This window comes from Ctenopharyngodon idella, chromosome 5 (assembly GCF_019924925.1).
Source record: "Ctenopharyngodon idella isolate HZGC_01 chromosome 5, HZGC01, whole genome shotgun sequence".
Taxonomy (NCBI): Eukaryota; Metazoa; Chordata; class Actinopteri; order Cypriniformes; family Xenocyprididae; genus Ctenopharyngodon; species Ctenopharyngodon idella.
Window position 1 is genome coordinate 34,521,133 of NC_067224.1, and position 22,260 is coordinate 34,543,392.

At 37.6% G+C, this 22,260-nt stretch overlaps 1 long non-coding RNA gene across 3 annotated transcripts; it reads left to right on the forward strand.

Moving 5' to 3' along the window:
* The first annotated feature begins 1,166 nt into the window (after positions 1–1,166).
* Positions 1,167–20,654, forward strand: LOC127513604 (uncharacterized). Of its 3 annotated transcripts, XR_007930437.1 has the most exons (6): positions 1,167–2,749; positions 2,998–3,026; positions 9,720–9,892; positions 17,749–17,890; positions 18,417–18,533; positions 19,421–20,654. It is a non-coding gene; the product is annotated as an uncharacterized LOC127513604 (long non-coding RNA). The 3 variants fall into 3 exon arrangements; XR_007930436.1 differs by lacking the exon at positions 9,720–9,892 and having other exon boundaries at positions 2,060–2,749; XR_007930435.1 differs by lacking the exons at positions 9,720–9,892; positions 17,749–17,890 and having other exon boundaries at positions 2,068–2,749.
* The last annotated feature ends 1,606 nt before the right edge of the window (positions 20,655–22,260 follow it).

Genomic DNA, 22,260 nt, shown 5'->3' on the forward strand with positions numbered 1-22,260 from the left:
TCAGGAATGACCTCCGTGATCATATCTGGGCAAACAAGAAGTTCATGGGCGACCTCCGTGGTTACATCAATACAGACATGAAACTCTGGAATGACTTCTGTTTCATGTTAGGACAGACAGGAAACTCTGAGACAACATCAGTGGTCACATCAGGGCAGACAGGAAACTCTGGGATGACCTCTGTGGTCATGTCAGGACAGACAGGAAACTCTGGGACAAACTCTGTGGTCGCACCAAGGCAGACGGGAAGTTCACAGACTGGAACCGACACATGGCTGAGCTCTGGGGCAGGAGTGGGCTCTGAAGCGGACTCATGGGCTAAAGTGGGCTCTGGAACAGACTCCTAGGCTGAAGCAGGTTCTGGAGCAGACTCATGGGCTAGAGTGGGCTCTGGAGCAGACATTATGCTCTCCAGGCTTATTGTAAAACATTCTGAGAACAACATTCCCTGAAACATCCTTAGAATGTTATTTTTACTTGATGAACATTTTCATATTTTCAAAATGACTGAATGGAATGTTCCTCTAACATTCACATAAACCAAGAAAAAACATTCTTAATCCATTTAAAAAACATTTGAAACTTAACATTTGAAAACATTCAGAAATAATGTTTTAATAACTTAATGCAAATGATAGCAAAACATTCTAGGAACATATCTTTTGTTAGATGGAACTATAAATCATGAAATCTGCTTTCTCGCTAATGGCTAGCTTTCATTGGCATCTGCAATGCATGTGGAGCTCATTTGACGACTGTCTGTAAGAGGGCCGACTTGTCAGTAAAGTCCATCAAACCCAGAAAGTCATGTCTGTAGATACTATAATGTTTGACTGGCATCCCCTTTGAGAGCTTAAGGACTTAAGGATCATGCTGGCTGTGCTAAACCATTAGCAAAACCGTACATGAAATGTCAGATATTCCAAACCCTGCCTTAGCTGAGACAGCATGTTAGAAAGAGAGAGCAGAAGTCCTACAGACATGTCTGTACAGTGATTTTTACACTTCCAACTGCCATTATTTTTTGAAAGTCTTCTCAATTGTGTTTACATGAGGTAAATTCAGGATTTACTGGTTGGAAGTTGTTGGTGATTTTGTTGTCAAAATTGTAAATGTCTGTTTCTCCCACCACCCCAGAGAAAATTCACAAGGGAATTATTTACTGTTCAGGATGCTTTTTATGACAGTTCATGAAGTAGTGACGTTGCATTGTGAATGATTCATTATCTTGAATCAGATCTTTTCAGTGAATCAGTTTATTCTGTTCAAAATTGTCTGAATGATTTGTTCATAAATTGCTTGAATAAAATATTATCAGCGAAAAACAGCATAAATTTTTTAGTTTGTTTCTACCACAAAACAGAATTTAGACTTGAAATATAGTGCATGAGTCATATGATTTAGTACGGCCTAAGGGGACCTGGTAATGGGAAAAAATATCAGATGGGAGGGGAAAATTATGTTTGAATGATTTTGCGTTCACCCGAAAAATTTTGCATTTGCTCAAAGAAGCACTGAAATATAGTTTTCCCTCCCACAACATATTATTTCCATCACCTGTTTTGTGTTCATTTGCAATAATTTGCAACTGAACGCAAAGTTTATCAGGGAAACGCAAAAGTTTTGCAAAACATTTTTCCTCCCATCTCATTTTTTCCCCCATCACCCTGTCCTTTTAGAGGCTCCATAATTTAGTCTCCACTCATTGTAATTGCATAAAAACATTAATGTGAATCCTTTCCCTATCATCACATCCTATCAGCGATTCCGTAAAAAAAAAAAAAAAAGGATATGATACAGGTTTTGAAGGACATGAGGGTGTGTAAATGATGACAGAATGCTCATTTTTAAGCAAACTATCCTTTTAACATTGAAGTTACCGGAAACATCACTCAAAATATGAAAAACAAGCTGTGATGGAAGTAGAGCCACGAAAGTAATGAAATAGGGAAAAAATCAAGCCTGGAAACTCCGTAAGATCAAATGGCCCTGTGGCGTTGCCTCCTCTGACAGGTGAGTAAACAGAAGGTGCTCATTATAATGCGTACCTGCTCGGATTTCACACTGAGAGACACAGGGGATGAGAGAGCGCGAACACCACGGCGTGTTACATAAGCGCGTGGCGCATTAGCAATGCAGATTCGCTGCGTTTTTTTTTTTTTTTTTTACGCCAAATCAGTCAGCGTTGGCGCTTTAAGAGCGTGTGACTGTTAATCTCTGTTTAACGTCCGTGTTCCGCAGCACGAGCCCTTCGACCCCCATTCCTCACGTACACAAACATTCTTCTAACCATCCGCCCGTGTTTGTCACTCTCACCTCACTTTGATGTAGTTTATGAAAATTGACTTTACAAGGACCGCGTTTTATGTTCCTCCTTTATTGGCTAGGCTAGCATCCGCTGCTCTATCGTTGTGTATGTGTGTACGTGTCAGACAGACAAGTATGTGATTAATAGCTCTCTTGGTCTCTGGCTGGCTCATTTTTCAGAGCTGTTGTTTAAGACCTGTGGCTCTTCTCTTGGCGAGATGTAGATGCGTTTCCCCTTGCTGTTTATTGATATTCTGTTTCCCTAAATACGGACCTATTTGTCTCTGCTGTCTCCCCCAACCCCACCCGTACACTTGACCTGAGCGGATGGGCGGATTGGAGAGGAGAGGAGAGGAGGTGGTGAGGGGCAGAAAGAGAAAACTATCTGTGATTGATAGGCAATCTCAGTGCCTGTGGCGTCTGGAGAATCACCAAGGTGACGGTGAGTGGTTTTCCTTTGGCTTCCTCTCGTGCTTGGTTGTACTAATCACACTGTGTGTCGTCGTGCTGGAGTGTGTGTGAATGTGTGCTTCTGACTGTTTGGGAGAAAGTGATAGAGAGAAAGAGAGTTGATGTGTTTGTGTGTGATGCTCTGAATCTAATGCAGAAGAACAGCTGATGAAGAGCACAGAGCTTGTGGTGACCCTCTATCTTGGGTGTACATCTGATTCTGTTTTTTCACCTTTACAGTATTTCTGGGACAAAAGGAAAACCCCCAGGTAACGATTTCCTCATAAATTTTTATTTTTCTCCATCTCCGCTATCAGTACAGCATTGTTTCCACAACCCCTTCTACAAGTGTGCCCCTCTACAATAATAAATGTGCCCTTTAGTAATGCATTCTGGCACCAACTCTGCAAATACAGCACTTCCCCACTGTTTACAACCTTCCAAGATTAAAAAAGCCAAAGGATACAAAAAAAAAAAAAAAACATTGACTCAGCCAATGAGCATCTGTTTTTTAGCTGTTATCTTGCAATGTTGCAATGTTATTAGAAGCTCAACCTTGTTGAGCTATGTTGTGTTCTAGTCTAGAATAATGTAGATCTTGCTTGCTTAAAAAAATGCAAAACTAGAATAACAGGATTGGAAAAGTCATCAGTCCCCTGATTTGATACTTCGTAGAGCCGCCTTTTGCTTTAATTACAGCCATTAATCTTTTTGGATATGTTTGTACTAGCTTTGCACATCTAGATTGGGGAATATTTGCCCATTCTTCCTTGCAGAAGTTCAGTCGAATTCTGTGCTGAGTGGCAATGGACTGGTCTCTTCAAGTCCATCCACAGATTTTCTATTGAATGTCGAATTCTATCTACACTATATTGCCAAAAGTTTTGGGACGCCTAAATTTTTTAGGCCACTGTGATTTTACGTGGCCTACTACTTCGTGGTTGAGTTGCTGTTGTTCCCAATTGCTTCCACTTTATGATACCACTAACAGTTGACCGTGGAATATTTAGTAGTGAGGAAATTTCACAAATGGACTTATTGCACAGGTGGAAACCTATCATGGTACCACGCTTGAATTCACTGAGCTCCTGAGAGCAACCCATTCTTTCACAAATGTTTGTAGAAGCAGTTTGCATGCCTAGGTTCTTGATTTTATATACCTGTGGCCATGGAAGTGATTGGAACACCTGAATTCAATGATTTGGAGGGGTGTCCCAATACTTTTGGCAATATAGTGTATCTATGTTTAGCATCATTGTTGTGTTGGAAGGTGAATGACCTGCCCATCTTCAGCTGTCTAGCAGAGGAATGCAGGTTTTCCTCAAGAATTTGGATGTACTCAGCAGCATCCATTTTCCCTTCAATCCTGACCAATCGCCCAGCCCCCTCTGAAGAGAAACACCCCCACAACATAATGCTGCCAGCACCATGCTTCACAGAAGTTATGGTGTGTTTTGGGTGGTGTGCTGTGTTTGCTTTTCAACACTTGGAATTCAGTCCAAAAAGGTCAATTTTGGTCTCATCAGACCAAAGCACCTATTGCCAGATAGTGTCAAAGTCTTCCAGGTGTGTTTTTGCATTGCCCAAAATTGCCTGAGTGTGGCACTTTTTCAGGAAAGGCTTCTTTCTTGCCACCCTGCAATAGAGGCCAGCTTTGTGTAAAGCTTGTGAGATAATTGTCACATGCACCAACTGACCAGTCCCAGCCATAAAGCCTTGTAAGTCCTTCAGAGTTGCCTTTGGCCTCCTGGTAGCTTTTATGATCAGTGTCCTCCTCGCTCAGTCATGAAGTTTGGACGGATGGCCTGATCTGGGCAATGTGTTGGTGGTGCCATACGCTTTCCAATTCTTAATGATGCTCTGAACAGTACTCAGAGGGATAGCTAAAGCCTTCAAAATGTTTTTGTAGCCTTCTTCTAACTTGTGCCTTTCTACAACTTTATGCCAGAGGCCTTTTGAAAACACTTTCCCAACCATGGTGAATTCTTTGCAGTACTATGCACTACTACAGCTGGTTTTATTCTGAAGTAATCAAAACCACTTCAGTTGATGTCAGGTGGGGCAATTAGCCTGGTGTTTGATCTGGAAGTTGATTGGTTGCACCTGAGCAAGTTTATAATTGTATACTCTAAAGGCCCAGGTATACTTCACTTTCCATGCCCAGACGCGCCTCGCGCAGTTGTGTCCGCACATCTTTCAAAGTATACTCGACCACAGATGCGCGTGGATCACCGAGTTTGACACGTGCAGTACAATTTTTTTCTATACTCTTACCAGACATTGTGTCGTCAACGGGACTTTCTCTGGGCAGGATTGGAGAAGAAAAATAGTGCATCCACCACTGCATCATAGTTCAGGAGATACACCAAGAGAATAGGAATCAAAAACGATGGAGAAGGTTATGCTTCTAAGTTTCCTTTTCTTGTTTTTGAATCGCTCTTTCCACACTCTTTTTCGACGACTGCACATTGTGCTCAGTACTGTGCATATTTCCACCTAGTGGACTCTTCTGTCCTGCTTGCGCATGCGCTATTGTACGCACAGTCTTGAAATTTGGGCTGCACATGGACGGGGCCCTCCAGATGACGAAAATTATGTGCATGAACACGGACGGCCAAAGTATACTTTGGGCTTAAGGGGCTGATCACTTTACCAAACCAGGTATTTCACTAATTAATATATAATAATACTCCAGAATGTTTTAAAATGTTAATTTCACTTTGATGAGTGAGGGTTATAATGTATACATACAGCTCAAAAAAGTTAGACTTGATTCATTTTATTTTCCAGTGTGTAATGTGACAACAGGTAAAGATTTTCACAGGGTGTCTGCGCCAATAGCCTAGTGGGCAGTGCACCGATATATAGCGCAGTTGTGCTTTGAGTGTCCTGAGTTTGAGTCCCGGCTAATGGGCCTTTCCTGATCCAGTCCTCCTTCTCTCTCTCTCCAACTTCGTATCCTGTCATAATAAAGGCAAAAATGCCAAAAAAAAGAAAAAAAAAAGAAAGATTTTCACAGGGTATAGGGTCAATTATTAAATATTAATGTCAATTATTTACTAGTAGATCATGTACATTAGTGATGGGAGTTTGGTTGTAAACTATTATTTTTAAAAGGAAAGTTCACCCAAATATTACAATTTTGCCACCATATACTCCTCCTCATGTCATTCCAAACCCATATTACTTTCTTTTGTGTAATACAGAATAAGATTTTTTGAAAAATGTATACTGGTCTTTTCCATGCAATTACAATGAATGGCTTTCAAGCTTCAAAAAAAGGACTCAGAAGCATCATTTAAAAAGCATCATAAAAGTGATCCATATGACCTAAGCAGCATATTCCATGACTTTTTGTCATATGCTAGCTTTGTGTGAGAGTTGAACTCCAGAACCTGAATTGTCAAATTCAGACCAGTTTTGTGAGTTTATTAAAATATCTTTTTCAAAATAAATACATGTTCATGATTTGATTTTTCTTGCATGAATGTGAATGACCTTTTAAAATCTTCAAACACACAGCTTTGGAATAGCATTAAGTAAATGATATATTTGGATTATATAGACTTGGTCACACAACATAATGTGACCAATGGAGGTCTTGTAGTAGTTTTTCATGTTTATTTTTTTTATTTTATTTTTTTTTTTTTTTTCACTCAAAAATGCCTGTATATAAAAAAGTTTTAAAAAGCCTCCAGCACAAACCACAAGCACCTCACTTTGCTTTGTGATCGCATAGCCGTAAGCGAGAAGAGGCTCCAATCCAGTTTTGTGTTGTTCCAGTCAGCATGTCTGATCACACAGACAGACATTTTTCCTCAGAGCTTACTCACAAGAGTCAGAGCAGTTTATTCTCATGAAAGGTGTGTTGTTTGAAATGCAATGATATGCATTGCAGCCATTTATGAAGATGACTGATATCATACTGCATTACTTCAGACTCCACAATGTGTTTCTAATGACCTCTAACCCCTCATAAAGCTCAGATAAGCAGTGTAGTGCAGCTTAGTATAGAGTTAGTAAAACCTTATCTAATGACAAACACACGTTCCTCGGAGAGAGAGAGAGATTGTGGTGAGGGATGAAAAAACCGGATGAACTTTGATGGAACATGTTCTTACAGACTCTGTAAAGGTCCCAGTCCTTGAAACTCAAAGCTTGGTTTTGTACTTGAACAAAGTCCAGAATTACAGACAGAAAGGATGGAGACCCACAGCATGCCCAAGTGTCTTCATTACAGGTTTCTCGAGCCACCAATGGTCAAACCGAACAGTATACAATCAATTTCAAAACTAAGCAGTATTTTACAAACAATGCTGCTTGTTCCAAATACTAGTGTGATGGTGAATTTCATGATTGCTCCTCCAGGGAGCTCTCACAGGCCAGATAGTGACAATTATGCTTGTTGAATTTCAGAAAATGAGCAATGGCAGAAGGTTCCAATCAATGAGCGTTCAAAGAAAATGTATGCTTGCTGTGTTTACCAATCCGCTCGGTAAGAAAGAATCTTCAAAGAAAATGCATTTTAAAGTAAAATGCAGAGGAGAATCACTGTTGTTGCTCTTTGTATGTCACTGTATTGATTACATTCCAATTTACCGTTACCTGAGCACAGAACACGGTTCTAAATTACGGGGCAAAATTACATTTTTCGATCAGTCGATAAGCTTTATTTAAAGACTCTAAAGAAACTCTGTACAGTTATTTCCAGTGGTGCTTCTGTTTGTATGCACAATAAATGTTTTATTTGAAAACATATATTGTAATGATTATAAATAAATTAAACAATGTGCAATTCTTTACAGTAGAAAGTCCTCTGAAAAAGTTGTGTTATGGATAAAGTTAGTTGCTATAAGTATATATATATTAGTTTTATTTTATATACTGTATTTTATAAATAAATATATTGAGATTATGAACAAAAATGCTATTTAAGAGTTTAGCTCCAACCCTAATTAAACACACCTGAAGCTAATCAAGGTCTTTAGGATTACTAAAGTTACAGGCAGGTGAGTGTTTTTTTCAGGGTTGGAGCTAAACTCTGCATGACAATGGCCATCCAGGATCAACGTTCCCCACCCCTGCTCTACACCCTTGCCTCATTTAATATACACTGATCTATAAATATGATAATTAGCCCCGCCTCCACTCACTTGCATGAGCTCAGAGATCCACTCGGTCAACTTACTGAGGTAAACGCAGCACAATGGTATTACTTTTTACAACGTCGGACACATAACGGTAATTAATATGATTAGCTTTTGCTTGACTATGTTATCAAACAGCTAATAATGTGTTGCTAATGTTACACAAACATTTACGAGTCAGACAGCTGCCTTCTAACAATCGGTATCCTTAGAAACACTTTGAACAACTCAGAACGTCAGTGAAGAAAGGCATATAGTTCATCATAACATCATAATATGGATCATACGCCCGCCATATTGCTAAATCTACCCGATTTTTTTAATATCAATAGACAAATATACCTGGATAACCTTCTTTAGAGACTCCATTGCGCAGTCAGTTAATGATATGCTAAAGCCCGCTGGCACGTTGATGTGATTGGTTACAAGGTAGTTTGTGACGTCAGAAACACCAGCGATTTCAAACCGTGGGTTTGAGACTGTCTTAAAGATTATTAAAAACACCACATAGACATATAGACACCATTAAAAACTTGATTTTCAGAACAGGGGTCTTTAAAAACAATCAAGATAGCCAAAGTGCAATTTGATATTTGAGCGCTTTTTTCTCTTTCTTTTTGTTAAGCAATACCAGACAATTTGGATTGTGTGAGAAGAACTTTAAGAATAAAATGTACTTTAAAATTGTATAATTCATACACTGTTCTCCAAGATAATATTTGTTTCTGTATGTGAGACGACTTTACATTTTATCATTTAGTGGATGCTTTTAATGCTTTTTTCTAATGAGGAAAAGCACAAGCTATTTATCAAAAATCAGTCAACCACATTAGCAGTGATGCAATGCCAAATTTCAGTATTAAACCAGTGAAACATGACTCTATTTTCTCTATATTATACTTGTGAATTATTTAATGCCCTGTATACACATTAAATCTGAGAATATTGAGCGTTTTAGTGTCAAAAGTGGCAGATGACCAATCAGCAATCAAGGCCACAAGACCGAAATGACAAGCGTTTCCCTCCACATCTAATGCAGAGCAAGTGAGTCAGAGTCTCAGAGCTCTGGGGGCCTTTCTCCAAATGACAAACTGTGACAGAACGAGAAATACATGCTTATTAATCTAATCCATGTAAAGGGGAACAGCAACATCCAGAGGGTTTAAAGAAGGAGACATTCTAAATCAGTCTGAAATTGTATTAAGAGAATTAGATTATATGATCAAGAGGCTCAACCGTTGTTACCCTTCAAATACAATAACAAGTAAACATGAGAATTAATTCATTGGTTTGTATTCAACCACCTGAATAACTGCAATGACAACAATTCCTGTTCATCGCAGCAGGGGGGGATTTTTTGTGGAATAGAAAGAAACTTTGACATATTCTGAGAGCTGAAAAAAAAAAGTATAGACAGCGTGGAAGAAAACCAGGCCTATATCCACTAATACTGTAATATAGGATCAGTCAGTCAGAACAGGTCTCAGCTTCATAGACATTAATTTGGCTGGAATAGGATACACCTCACTTGGCTCTCAATAAAGGACGATCGAGGGCTCTTGACCGAGGCTTCGTAAATTTAAAGAAGACAAGACAAGACTTGTATACAAATGACTTTGTAAAGCTGACATGCTCGTCCATGTCCCTCAAAACAGAAAAAATTCAGACATCTTCCTTCTCTCCTCTCACACAAAGTTACTCCTTATCTGAAGAGCCGTGCTTTGTGTGCTATTACGAATTGTATTATTGCTTTGTTGGCTGGTAATTCAATTAAACTGATGGCATCTTTGCAATTAAGCATTTCCATTATTTCAGCGCGCTGAATGGTGATGAGTTGGTCGGAATATTCAGCATGGTGAGCTGAAATGGAGTTCTGACGTGAAAGAGATAAGGCTGGCTGTCCAAAGTTACGCACTTGGTATTGTTCTGCGTCTGAAGAACAAGAGATGACTCTATGCATACGAAGAGGGAAAAAAGTCCACTCAAGGGTTTGCAGCTGCTTTCCGAAATTGCACTTTAACATGTTCATTTCCAATGTGGCTGGGAGAGATTTAGGGCCCTATCATACACCCGGCAGGTACCAGGCATGATGCAAGTGTTTTTTGCTAGTTTCAGCCCAACGCAGTTATCATTTTCATGTCCAAAATAAATAGCAAATGCATTTGCACCCATTTCTTCAGCTTTTCCGCTTGCAAATTCCACCATGTAAATAGTGAATCCGCCATGGCGTGAGCGCAACTGGCTTTTAAAGGAAATGGGAGATGAGACTCTGATTGGTTTATTGCACGTTACGCCCAAAACACTCAATAAACGTGAAAAAGTAACTTGCGTTACTTATTTGAAAAAGTAACTTAGATATTTTGTTGTAAATTGAAAGAGTAATGCGTTACTTTAATAGTTACTTGAAAAAGTAATCTGATTACATAACTCAAGTTACTTGTAATGCGTTACCCCCAACACTGGTTGCCATGCACATCTTTTTGCAAGGATGTCATTGCTGATTTTTAATAAAGTAACAGCAAGAATAACTTAAATTGCTATTGATGAATATGATCTTGATATTTCATACATTATTTACAGAAAAATATGTTTGAAAATGTGTGTAACAAATATGATACAGAAAGCACTTGAGGTATGTTTCTTTCTGTCCTGTTTTTTATAAATTAAGTTATTCTTCATTATTATATTTCATTATTTGTATCTTATTTACACACACACACACATATATACAGTACTGTGCAAACGTCTTAGGCCACCACCAGCTTTGTTGTTTTTAGCAAAGTTTTAATGACCATCCATATTTATTTTTTGGTCTTTATTACAATACAAACAGAAAATACAGCAAATATGTACACACATGTAAAAAAAAAAAAAAAAAAAAAAGAATTGCTTCTTTAAGCAAAAATCAGTATTTAGTGTGACCTCCTGGACTTCTTCCAGTTTCTCAAAGAAAACAAATCTGAGAAACTTTTCCATTCCATTTAGGTTTAAGAGAGCTGGTTCCTGCTATTGCTCAAGTGTAAGGGGAGGTCACTAAATACTTGCCACTTTAGCCTAAAGAAGTCATTTTTTTCTGACGTTTTCTGTTTTTTAATCCTGCATACAAATTTCCTGTATTTTCTGGTTAGATTCTAGTAAAGAGACTGGGAAATAATTATATATGGTCATTATACCATTGCTAAAACAACATCTAATGGTGGCCTTAGACTTTTGCACAGTACTGTATATAAAATGTAAATAGGATATAAATTATATGAATACAAATATGGAACAAAAGAATATGATACAAAAACACATGGAAAACTTATTTTATATAAGTTGTTTTATATTCAGTATATGGTTCCATTAAAAAAAAAAAAATCCTGACTAGTATAGTAATAATAATTTACAGGGTTAACTTGGTTGATCCATGTGAAACTGGGCAGTCCCATTCTAGATCGCTGGTGGTCTGTCCCTCTAAAGGCACTGCAATGTTTAATCACTTTTCATGTTGTTGCGAATATGAGCTTCCTTTCCACTCTACATGAGACCTTTTATTCAGGCTCGTTGGCCCTGGAGATAATTCACCTAAACAGGCATTTGACTAGTCAAGCATTGAAAGTTTTTCCTCACCATTGAATGACACTGATATGTAAATGGGGCATTAAACCTTTGCCCAATTATCATCGTCCCATAATTGTTGTGGAAGAGCTACATGGAGCAATATAATTAAGTTATCCAGCTGGGCTCATGGTTTCCAAGCACATTAACTATTAAGTAAAAAAAATTAAGCATACGTTTGAATTATAAAACAAGCGCTGAAAGCTTGGCAGGTCGAGAGGAATGTCACTTTTCTTTTGGACTTTAGATGGTAAAAACTATGTAGTCTGTTCTGAATTGGCACACAGAAGAGAAATATCTGCAGAGGCGCTGTGCCTGGCTTAGATACCATGATGATGAGTTTTTCCCTTTTTTCTGATGAAGTTTTGGAGAGCAGCCACATGTCAGTTACGTCAATTAACAGCAAAGACCCAATTAATTAATCTTCCATTACATTCTTGCTGAACCGGCACTTCACTCCAAACCAACTTTCAGTATAACTCTATTTCTCTCTTCACAAATGAATGTGTTTTCAAAGAGTCCGTCTCATTGGCAGTCCAGAGCATGTCAAAAAATCTTAAATTAATAGTGTATAGTGATTCTCAACTGGTGGGTCATGACCTAAATATAAGTCGCGGATCTGTCTGATTGGTTCATAAGCACCAAAAAAAAAAAAAAAAAACTATTCTAAATGCAAATAATAAAACGCAAGTATGTCAATGACCATGTCACTGGATTTGTTTTGTGATCTTCCCTTGAGTTTTAGAAAAAAAAAATTGGTGTTCATTTCCATGAATTTGTTTAAAGCTGCAGTCCGTAACTATTTTTTGGTTAAAAATGATCCAAAATAAATTTTTGAGCAAATACATAACCAGCCAGTGTTCTATCTCCTTACCCTAGCCTGATTCACAGCGGTAAGGTTTTTCTAATTCGAGTGGTACTGGTGGGTTTCCACAGGAAATTCGAGCACGCAGCCGTTCATCTTTGCTTCTTTACATCACGTCTGTTTACATAAAGAAGGAGTCCCAGCTAGTAGGCTATATCGCATGTGAGGATGCTGCAAGTGGCGGATCATTTATAGCCTTTTCTCACAGCAGCTGGAATAATTAAACTTATCATTTTGATGGTGGATTGTATGGTATGACAAATTAACGTTAGAGATTAGACTGTACAGAAATTGAAATCTACAGGTAACGCTAATACACACTAAATACGCGTAGTCACGCAATGCTGATGTTGTTAACGTCAACAATTTGAGAACAAAGTATAATAATAATAATAATAATAATTTGCACAGTTTGATGTGATATGAGCTAAGCGATCGTTAGATTTAATCACCCTTGGTAGCGCGATTTATTGTAATGCTTTTTTTTCTCAGTTGGCCACAACAAAAGTGGCAGACATGTTACTTGTTCAGATGACATTTTCCAGTGAAAATTCTTATTTTGGTCATACTTCCAAGACTACAGTCTGTGATTCTGAAGTACAGTATCCACCAGTGCGGTGACTGACAGCCACACATTCTCCTCAAAACATTAGATTCATCCACGCTGAGGACCGGTGCCAATGCATAGATGATAATTCCACAAATAACTGCAATTGCAGGTTTTAAACAGAGATGGCGACAAAGAGGCAAAACGTACGGACTGCAACATTAAACTATCCATTTCAATCAATCGATTCAAATCTAATTCTGAAAAAAATACCCATGTGGTATTTTTTATGTATCGATAAGCTACATTTACCCACATATATTTAAATATATATACTGTGTTTAGTTATATTCATGCATTTAAATAAGCATGATTTGTTTTGTGCAGTGAATTATTGACTGCCTTCATGAGACCACTGAAATTCAGCTGACATTTAGAGGCTACAATTGTCTATTTTCCTTCTCATCCTGTTAAAGAGGCCATATTATGCCATTTTACAGTCTTGATTTTGTTTTTGGGGTCTACTGAAATAGGTTTTCATGCTTGAATGTTCAAAAAACACATTATTTTTCACATATATTACATTGCAGCACCTCTCTTCTCAGTCTGTCAGTAACGCTCTGTTTAGTTCCTGTCTCTGTGAAGCCCGTCCATCTAAAAAGCACAATGTGCTCTGGTCGGCTGGACCAGTGTGTTGTGATTGATCAACTGCTTTGAGCGTGTTTCAGTAATGTCACGCCCCTTACCATAAATGCAAGTTTCAATACACTACTAATGCAACTCAACCAGACCTCACCCATTTTTTGTGTATGTCTTAGACGGGAATTATTTAAATGAGGATATTGTGCCACCTATGTTACTGGAAGAAAACTCAAGACTACAATGAAGGTGTTTCAGGGAGTTCAGAAACAGTGCTTATTGATGTAGAGAATAACTCCCGTTGGAGTGGACTTTGTGTATTGAAACTTTGCAGACCTTTTTCATGCTCAAACAGCAACATTTTGTAGGAAACTTTTGTACAATCAACAATTCTGCTTTAGGTCGCCACTTGATGTCCAATGTAAAGTCCTGAAGCAAAACCAGTTGAGAACCATTGGTCTTCGTCAGCACTGTATGTATGTTCCACGCTAATAAAGACAAATGAACACACAGCTCTTATTCAAACAAGTCACATTCAACACTCTCTCACCTACCTATGAGAAAATGAATCAATCTGTGAACAGAGCAAATCATTAATTAACCACAAAGCAGCCTGTTTAATGAAGGACCTTGAGTTCAGAGAAGTGTTATCAAGTGCACATCAGCTTGTCATCACCTGATCAACACCTCAACAAGCCTTGTGATTGTCTTAATATATCCAGACCGGCAGACCTCACACCTGATCACTAATAAATCCACCTCATACATTTTTATGGCATGTTCCCATTCCTCTCTTTCCTTCTTTATCTCTCTCGTTCCTTCTCTCTCTCTTTCTCAGCTGCCTTAGTAATGGGCTACATCAATCCTTTCTTACCCTTCGAATAGAAATGTAAATTTCTGTCTGCCTATTAATTTCTGTTAACCCAGGAGGCGTTGGGCTCATTAATCGTGGCCAGGGGCAGGGCTCCTCGATAGCTGCGAGTGATGAAACGCACAGTGTGAGGGCAGATGGGGGGGTCCAGATAACTGAAGACTACATATGTACAGATGACAAGGTGGTTCAGCATAGAGGACCAGTGTCAATGGCTGTAGCAGCAGGAAGCACTACAGAGTCTTTAAATTTTCAAGCACAGACAACAAGGCAGATACAACTTTAACATTTTATTTCATATATATACATATGCATACACTACAAAGTTTAGGCTCTGTAAGATTTGTTAATGTTTTTGAAAGAAGTATTTTATGCTCATCAAGACAGCATTTACATGTATATGATCAAAAATACAGAAAATATAGAATACAGAACATAATAATAATAATAATAAATGTTTCATAAGCAGCGAATCATCATATCAGAATGATTTCTGAAGGATCATGTGACACTGAAGACTGAAGAAATGATGCTGAAAATTCAGCTTTGCCATCACAGTAAAAAAAAAAATACATTTTTAAATGTATTAAAACAGAAAACAATTTTAAATTGTAATAATATTTCACAATATTACTGTTTTAACTATATTTTGATTAAATAAATGCAGTCTTAGTGAACAAAAAAGACATTTTTCAAAAACATTAAAAAATGTTAATGTTTCCAAACTTTTGACAGGCACTGTAATTGTTAAAATACAAATACTATGACTGTCAATCAATAATTTATTGATATTGATTTAATTAATCAAATTAATGACAACTGATCAATATTTGCTGAGAAAAGCCTCCAAATTAAGATAATTCAAAGACAATAAAATTTTATTTTAAGTTATCTTGATTCATTCATTATTTTATGCAACTTTTATTTTTTTAATAAAAATAGAATTTATTTATTGTTATTTTATTACTATTATTGTTAATTGCACAAACCTGGTATTGAATACTATGAATAGTACTATTCCTAAAATGTTCCTCTATTGTAAATTGCTTTAGATAAAAGCATCTACTAAATGTAAATATGAATTAATGTTAATATGACAACCCCTAAAACATTTTGCCTGCTTTCATAATGGAGTTTTAGTTATACGCATCTCTGAATGTGATTTCGGTGATCGAATTGTAAAATGTTTTAGACCCTGATTACATCTGTATTTAGCGCTGACCATTTGTGATTGGACTCAAGATGTATAATTTCTGTTAATTCCTGACTCATTTTTATTACATTCATTCATCAAACACATTCTCGATGGTCCTTAAACAAATGATTAGCATCAAACACTCGGTTAGAACATGTAATGGGAAACGTTTAGCCTGTTAGCAGTGAGATGACACCAGCAGGGGGCTAATAGATCGAAAGCCTTTATGACTGCATTTGGTATGATCTTGCTTGTGAAATCACATGATGAAAAGCATAATTTTAATGTAGTGGATATTATCAAACCACTGAAGAGTCTCTCTTTCCGTTTTTTTTTTTTTAACTTCTGATGGTCCACCAGCAAATTCGCAAACCCAACGGCACAATTCAGAGTCTAAATCAGAACAAGGCAGATGCCCGATTCACTTTGCAGAACATTTTCCCACACAATTACTGAAACCCAAGACATGATGACTGCTTAAAGTAGCTCATATTTCCGATCCAATTCTGAGAGCCTCTTTCTCTCCCTCTATGAAATCATGCTGGGAGAGAGAATCTGAATTGAGTTTTGATATCTGTGCCAGTGAGCTGATCCACAGATGACACCCACAGCACACAAGAGCCATTCCGGCTTAACAAAGACAGACCAACAACTCTTCTCGTCTAGCGCTGTTCGACAGGACAGAGCATGCCACATATCTGCTGCCAGCCTGCCACTCAACACACTCGGACAGCATGGATTTGGGTGGATATGAAATACGATACGCAGTGTTTGGGCTAGAAATATTAAAGGGATAGTTCACCCAAAAATGATAAATCTGTCATTAATTACCCTCATGTCGTTCCAAACCCGTAAGTCTTTCATTCATCTTCGGAACACAAGTGAAGATCTTTTTGATGAAATCTGAGAGAGTTCTGTTCCTCCATAGACAGCAACTGACAATTTGAAGCTTCAAAAAGTTCATGAAGAGATTGTTAAAACTAATCCATATGAATTGAGTGGTTTAGTCCAAATTTTCTGAAGAGACACGATGGCTTTATATGATGAACAGATTGAATTTAGGCTTTTATTCACATATAAACATTCATCAACTCACACAAGAGATGGTAAACAGAAGCTCAAGCATGTTCGCTTGATGTGCGAGAACCAATGAGGTTAATTCTCGTGTGTTACGCAGCACGTTTGAGCTTCTGCAAGAGGTTTGTTCTCGTGCATCAAGCAGGTCTATTGAGCTTCTGTTTATGTTTGCTGATCAAGGTTTATGTGAATAAATTATCTGTTCATCATATAAAGCGATCCAATCTCTTCAGAAAATTTGGACTAAACTGCTCAATTCCTATGGATTAGTTTTACGATCTCTTTATGAACTTTCTGAAGCGTCAAAGTGTCAGTTGCGTAGTTGTCTATGGAGGGACAGAAAGCTCTCCGATTTCATCAAAAAGATCTTCATTTGTGTTCCGAAAATGAACGAAAGTCTTACGGGTTTAGAATGACATCAGGGTGAGTAATTCATATTTTGGGTGAACTATCCCTTTAAGGAAATCATTAACACTATGTTAAATATATATAAAAGTTATGCAATCATCTTGACTACCTAGTCTATGACCTTGAACATTGACGCTTGTGTATGTGGGCATCTATCCTTGTTGTTTGCAATGCTATTCAGTCGAGTTTCTGTACAGTACAGCTAGCCTTGAAACTTTTACCCATGTATAGAATGTAAACTGACCAATAGATGCATTTAAATCAAAGTTTTTTGTGACAATTTTATATATGTTATATATACTTCATGATTATATATAAATGTTGGCTCAAAATGCATTTGATTTTTTTATTTTATGATGAAACTCATAAATGAAACTTTTATGACAAACATTGCCACAGTTCATTCTTGTCATGAATAAAAGTTTATTCCTGGGAGGCAATACCACATGGCAAATCCTCAAAAAAGTAATAATGATAAAATGTAGTGAAAAAAAATAAGCCTGGAAATTTGAACTCTCACAAATGATGTTTTCTCATTTTTTTCAGGTTTAATCGGGTCATGATCACCTGATATGAGGCCTGTTGTTTAGATTGAGCAGACCAGCTCACGTTTTTTTTTTTTTTCTTTTTTTTCTCTTTCAGCATTTTGATTGATTAGACCGAGTTTGTTTGAGCAGAACATATAAAAGTGATAGAAAACGCATTTAAAAGCCTCTGACTTTGTAAACTTGTGGACGTATTTATGTGGACAAACTTTTCTGTTGAAAGCCTGCAGTAGACAGCCGTGAGTAAATTTCTTTTACATGTATTCTACTGTGCATTCTGTGGCTTTCTTGCTCCCTCTTGTGGCCTGGTCTTAAAGTTCAGTCCAGACGTTTAATTTTTTAAAGACACCTCGTTTTTTAGACACAAGTTTTCATTACACTTTTTTGAAAGGCTATTCTCATTGAAATCTAATGTTTGGCTGTGGCTAAATTTATTTTTGCAAGCACCTCACATTTAATCACAGGATTATTTGGAAAGAGCCGTGTTCAAACAGTCATACACCAGTGGAAACCAGCAAACACAGATGCACGCCAGTGAAGCGCATCCGATTTCACCCTAATCTCCTCCTCATCTTTGCTCATTCTTTTCTACGACCTTTCATGCTCTGCTATATTATGACACGCACAGACCATTGATACAAAATTCACACATCTATCACCAAAACATGCCTAGATGCTCATTGATTGGATCCTTTCACAGAATAATTCCCTTTGCACCAAAACAGATCATCTCTCACCTAATACCTTCTTGTTTCCACAATGCAGCCACTTAACAGAAACCACAGAATGAGAATGAGGCAGCCAAAGAGAAGCTTAATGTGTGCCTGTGGGTCACATGTGACTGATTTTGCCAAGCAGAAGAAGTTCTTGGATTTATCTCAGGTAGTCCCTACCAATATTTCTTGTGGTCATATTTGTGACTGAATAATGTCCCATGTCTTCATCTGTAAAATGATATGGTTTTATTTCCCTTCATAAATAAAAAATAACAGGTACCAGGAATGTTGACAAGCACACAGATGAGCACTTATAATAAGACATGTTTGACATCACTAACCCTAAAATTTACATAAATCTTGCCCCCGAGAACACGCAACAAAGGGGGTGAGGCCATGTTGAGCTGCTTTAGAGAAGAGGATTAGTTGTTGTAGTAGAGTGTTGTTACCATGCCGTCATTTTACCCCGGACTGCTTCACAATCCAGGTTCAATTCAATGCTGAATTTGCACAAAAGATTAACATGACGGCACATGCTAATCGATGAGTTGAATCAACTCCACATCAACTACAATTAGGGGCAAATCTGACAAGTTATAATAAATGATCTGTGGGGTATTTTGAGCTGAAACTTCACAGACACATTCTGGGGGCACCAGAGACTTATATTACATCTTGTAAAAGAGGCATTATAGGTCCCCTTTAAAGATATTTTTATTTCTTACATTTACATTACATTTAAGGTACAAAATGTAACCATAAAATTAATAATTAGTAACTCTGACCATTTATTGCTTAGTACACTTAAGTTGAGACAAGTGTCATGCCAAGAAACAATATCTGAACAAACTTTAGTTTACATAACCATTCTTGATGCATTCTTAAAGCCTCAAGATTAGCTAAATTTGCATGTATAAATTGCATATTTGCATACAAATTGCAAATGGACATGTTAAATTGCATTCTTATGCTGTTTACAATATTTTATAAAGATTTTAAAATGTTATTAGCATTGTTAAAACTACACTTATGCCCTTGCTTATGTTGTTCCAGGACCAACAAAAGATGTTGACCCAGGAACACATCATACTTGGCAAAGTCAATGTGGATGCCAATACATCAGAGTTGCTTGAATTCCTCCCTGCATGTCTGCAGTCTCAACTGACTGTCAGGTTAAAATCCAGTTACAGACAGCAAGTCGGCTCGGAGGGAGCTCGCCAATCACACGAGGGTCAGATTCTGACCTTTCCTTCCCATGCCCAACGCCGAACCTGTTGGCTTCACACCTCAAATGGACACCTAAATGGTTTTGTATAACGGCACTTACATTGATTACAGCCATATTTCCTCTAGAGCTTCACAGCCAGAGGAGAATCTCACATTCAATTACAGAAAACTTGTTTCATTGATTTTTCGTTTGGTGCTCACAGCTGCGAGTTAGAGTGCAAACGCGTATGTTAGTGAATGTCCGCTGAAGCGTCCCTCACTGTCCTTGAGACCCGGGAAAGCTTCAGTTCTGCTATTAACAAACAGTGGCTCTGAAAGAGGCCGCTCTCGTGTTCACCTGTGAAATGTGCTCTGGGTAATTTACTGAATGAGTATTGAGCGGTTGAAGATATGGACACTGCAGTTGTCTCCCGTTCATCAGTTCATCTTTCACAGTGCTCAGTCAAGTAGTGGATATTACACAGCCATGACTCCATGTGTTCATTCAGACAGTAGATATCAGGCTTTTGAATGACATTGTAGTCTGATTCTTTCTATGCATTGTAGAGAAGTCTCACTGCAGTTTTTTTCAGTCCAGATCCATTTCTGTGAAGGAAATTGTGATAAATCATTTTAGTTCCTCTTCAGTTTTCTTTGTAAATGTGCACTCAACAGTTTTTCCTACAGAAATCTGTTTTTGCACTCATAATTGAGCATAACAATATAAACAATACTATTTGTTTTTTAAATAAGCGTTTTTTTATTTTTTTATTTAAATACCATTTTGTGAATATTTATATACACAATAAAGATCCAGTCAGTAAGTCAGAATCAGTGAATGTTTCAGCAAGTAAGATTGATTCAAACTCTTGAGTCTTTTTAACTGATTCATTTAAATAACCGGCTCAATAATTTGTGAATCGGACTACACTGGTCATGCTGTATTATCGTTTTTGACATTAACCACCAGACAATTAATAGACTGATGTCTTTTCTCTTCATTGTCTTTGGTACTCTTTTATCATTTAGACTGTAAACTAACATTTTGTGTATTGATTTAATAATAAAAAACACCAAATCACTGCACTATTTATTTCTAGCAGGCATAACTGTATCAGGAGTCCAATCACTGTCTGCACTCCCATTGGCTGGTGATTAAATACAGAAAGTATATTTGTGTTATTTATCATATTTATTTATTGTGTAATATTCTGAGTTTGCATTTCACTGTTTTTATTCATTTTAAGAAATACTGAATCTGTTTTTGTGCAAGTAAGATGAGTAAATGCCTGCTCACCTTTGTCTAGAACTGCAGTACCCATCATGTTTACACAGCAAACATAACACCTCTGCACTTATTCCCGATTTCTCTCAGCATGGGGACTGGAGAGGTGTCAGCCCTGACAGCAACATAGTGTCAGGCCAGATCCGGCCCACATCTGGTACATGTGGATTACACACGGACCAGATGTGGGCCGGATCTGGGCCACACTATGTTGCTGTCTGGGAGTCGATAAATGGGAAAACATAACTTGCTTTACTTATTTTAAGAAGTAGCTCAGATATTTTGTTGTAAATCTAAAAGTAATGCATTACTTTATTGGTTACTTGAAAAAAAGTAATCTGATTACGTAACTCACATTACTTGAAATGCGTTACCCCCAAAACTGCCAATCACAACAGACTGGGCCATCTGACCAATATAGAGCAGAGTAGGCTTTCAGAAAGGAGGGGTTTAGAGAGACCCAATCCTTTATCGAACTGTTTCAGACACTGAGAAAAGAGATGATGATGCTACGTATATTTTGAGAAAATTAAAGTGTTTTTTTTTTTTTTTACCTTGGATGCATGTTAAATTCTTGTAGGAGGCCTCCAAAGCAAAATTAATAATCTTTAAAATAGCATAACAGGGACTCTTTAAATTCTGCTCAACCATGTTGCATCGCTCAGCAAAACACCTTAAATCACCAATTGAAAATGAATGATTTTCGGTCACTTCCAAATCACCTTTTAAGATGTACATATACCGCTTTCATTCAAGCGCAATTTTGATCCCGATATGTTGTTGCCATTTCCATGTACTGATCTGTGAAAGAATATCCTGGCCTCATTGTGTTCCATATTGAAACGTTTCTGATTTCCCCGCCATGAGATAAAGACATTTGAATAATGATACAATATTATCACGCTCTGTGATGACATGCAGGCTGATGGCTATCAACAGCTGGCCACAGATATTTCCATAGAATTTGAAAGGTTCTCTGCAACAAATTCCAAATCTGCTTTGGGCACATTGTATTAGCATACAAATACAGGAAAAACCTTGCACGCCGGTATAAGGGTGAAATATAATCTCAAAGAAATGTATTCTCTTGCTATACAAGTTTGATAGTGGTACGCTAACATGGTTTTGATTGAATTTTTGACTTGCAGCATACGTCTACACAGGTAAACAATGGCCTCTATTCATCCAAAGAGAAATCAGTGAAGTTACATGGCTCAGGAAGTAAAGCGCTGGAGCAATCAGCAAAGGTAATCGGAAAGTGCTCTGTGGCTGTATGGTTTTAAAACATTGCTATTAGTCTTCAGATCTGACCCGTGCTGAAATACTGCAGGGTGAGCTTGAGCCCAGATGCAGTCTGAATGATTTACCTCCCGTCGCTTGTGTTTCACTAGAGGTTACAGCT